We start from the raw sequence: 2,500 nt of genomic DNA on the forward strand, positions 1-2,500 counted from the left end.
CATCGGCGTCGAAAGAAGCCGAGCCGAAAAAAGTTAAAGTACAAACGTGCAAGCATACTAACCTAACCCTAGGTAAGGCATGTCAGAGCGAAAGACAGTAAACTCGAATGAGCCAAGAAAGAGCGGTGCGGGGCCGGTCGGAGCGCACCCTTTTCTCGGTGGCTGGCGGGCGAGAGAGTGCTGCGTCGCCGGCATCGGCGTCGAAAGAAGCCGAGCCGAAAAAAGTTAAAGTACAAACGTGCAAGCATACTAACCTAACCCTAGGTAAGGCATGTCAGAGCGAAAGACAGTAATTTCGAATGAGCCAAGAAAGAGCGGTGCGGGGCCGGTCGGAGCGCACCCTTTTCTCGGTGGCTGGCGGGCGAGAGAGTGCTGCGTCGCCGGCATCGGCGTCGAAAGAAGCCGAGCCAAAAAAAGTTAAAGTACAAACGCGATGCTAATGAGCGAGCCGTTGTCTCGACTAATATGTAGGGGGCGTTCGATCGAGCGTCTGGCTTGAGCGCTTGTCGGCCTAGCAGAACGGTCGCATTGTTATGCCCGGGTTTTAGGCACCGCTGCAGGCGGCCGGCAGAGCTCTTGTTTGTGGGAAACTGAATGGATCGAGCCCGAGAGAGGGCGAGCAAAGAAAAAACGCAAATCGCTCCGCCTGGCACTGCCGGCGAGAGCGTGGACGTCGCTGCCAGCGACTGTCGAAGCTGAGTACGGCCGCGGGCGATCGCCTCGGTCTTAAACGAATGCGACGAGCACGCGCCGGGCGGCCCAGCAAGGGCCGAGCGCAGCTGTCGCAGCTATCTGGTTGATCCTGCCAGTAGTGATATGCTTGTCTCAAAGATTAAGCCATGCAGGTGCAAGTACGAGTTCTCGTAAAGCGAAACTGCGAATGGCTCATTAAATCAGTCTTGGTTTATTTGGTCTCGTAAGCGAAGTGGATAACTGTGGTAATTCTAGAGCTAATACATGCATTAAGCGCCGACTTCGGGAGGCGCGCTTTTATCAGATCAAAACCGACCGGGTTCGTCCTGTGACGTTTGATGACTCTGGATAACCACGCGGATCGTACGGTCTCTGCACCGACGACGTATCATTCAAGTGTCTGCCCTATCAACTGTCGAAGGTACGCTACGTGCCTACCTTTGTGATAACGGGTAACGGGGAATCAGGGTTCGATTCCGGAGAGGGAGCCTGAGAAACGGCTACCACATCCAAGGAAGGCAGCAGGCGCGCAAATTACCCATTCCCGACACGGGGAGGTAGTGACGAAAAATAACAATACAGGACTCTAACGAGGCCCTGTAATTGGAATGAGTACATCCTAAAACTCTTAACGAGTATCCATTGGAGGGCAAGTCTGGTGCCAGCAGCCGCGGTAATTCCAGCTCCAACAGTGTATGCTAAAGTTGTTGCGGTTGAAAAGCTCGTAGTTGGATTTTGGGCGAGCGCCGCCGTTCCGTCGCAAGGCGTGTCACTGGTTGCGTTCGCCTCACCTTCGGTTCTCCGTCGGTGCTCTTGACTGAGTGTCGGCGGTGGCCGATAAGTTTACTTTGAAAAAATTAGAGTGTTCAAAGCAGGCTGTTCGCCTGCATAGTGTTGCATGGAATAATGGAATAGGACCTCGGTTCTATTTTGTTGGTTTTCGGAGCACGAGGTAATGATTAAGAGGGACAGACGGGGGCGTCCGTACTCTGCCGTTAGAGGTGAAATTCTTGGATCGGCGGAAGACGAACTACTGCGAAAGCATTCGCCAAGAATGTTTTCTTTAATCAAGAGCGAAAGTCAGAGGTTCGAAGACGATCAGATACCGTCCTAGTTCTGACTATAAACGATGCCAACTAGCGATCGGGAGGCGTTACCATGACGACCTTTCCTGCAGCTTCCGGGAAACCAAAGTCTTTGGGTTCCGGGGGAAGTATGGTTGCAAAGCTGAAACTTAAAGGAATTGACGGAAGGGCACCACCAGGAGTGGAGCCTGCGGCTTAATTTGACTCAACACGGGGAAACTCAGCCGGCCCGGACACAGGTAGGATTGACAGATTGAGAGCTCTTTCTTGATTCTGTGGGTGGTGGTGCATGGCCGTTCTTAGTTGGTGGAGCGATTTGTCTGGTTAATTCCGATAACGAACGAGACTCTGGCATGCTAAATAGTTACGCGACCTTCTCGGTCGGCGTCTAACTTCTTAGAGGGACTAGTGGCGTTTAGCCACACGAGATTGAGCAATAACAGGTCTGTGATGCCCTTAGATGTCCGGGGCCGCACGCGCGCTACACTGAGTGAAGCAGCGAGTGTCTAACCTAGGCCGAAAGGTCCGGGTAACCCGTTGAACCTCATTCGTGATTGGGATAGGGACTTGCAATTGTTTCCCTTGAACGAGGAATTCCCAGTAAGCGCAAGTCATCAACTTGCGTTGATTACGTCCCTGCCCTTTGTACACACCGCCCGTCGCTACTACCGATTGAATGGTTTAGTGAGATCCTTGGATCGGCCCCGTCGCGGCTGGCAACG

At 53.1% G+C, this 2,500-nt stretch overlaps 1 non-coding gene across 1 annotated transcript in view; it reads left to right on the plus strand.

Moving 5' to 3' along the window:
- The first annotated feature begins 789 nt into the window (after positions 1 to 789).
- LOC144413375 (small subunit ribosomal RNA) overlaps positions 790 to 2,500 on the plus strand; it is a 1,810-nt gene continuing 99 nt past the window's right edge. The window contains exon 1 of the ribosomal RNA XR_013469409.1: positions 790 to 2,500. This exon is cut by the window's right edge and continues 99 nt beyond it. This is a non-coding gene — a ribosomal RNA (small subunit ribosomal RNA).

This window comes from Styela clava, chromosome 15 (assembly GCF_964204865.1).
Source record: "Styela clava chromosome 15, kaStyClav1.hap1.2, whole genome shotgun sequence".
Taxonomy (NCBI): Eukaryota; Metazoa; Chordata; class Ascidiacea; order Stolidobranchia; family Styelidae; genus Styela; species Styela clava.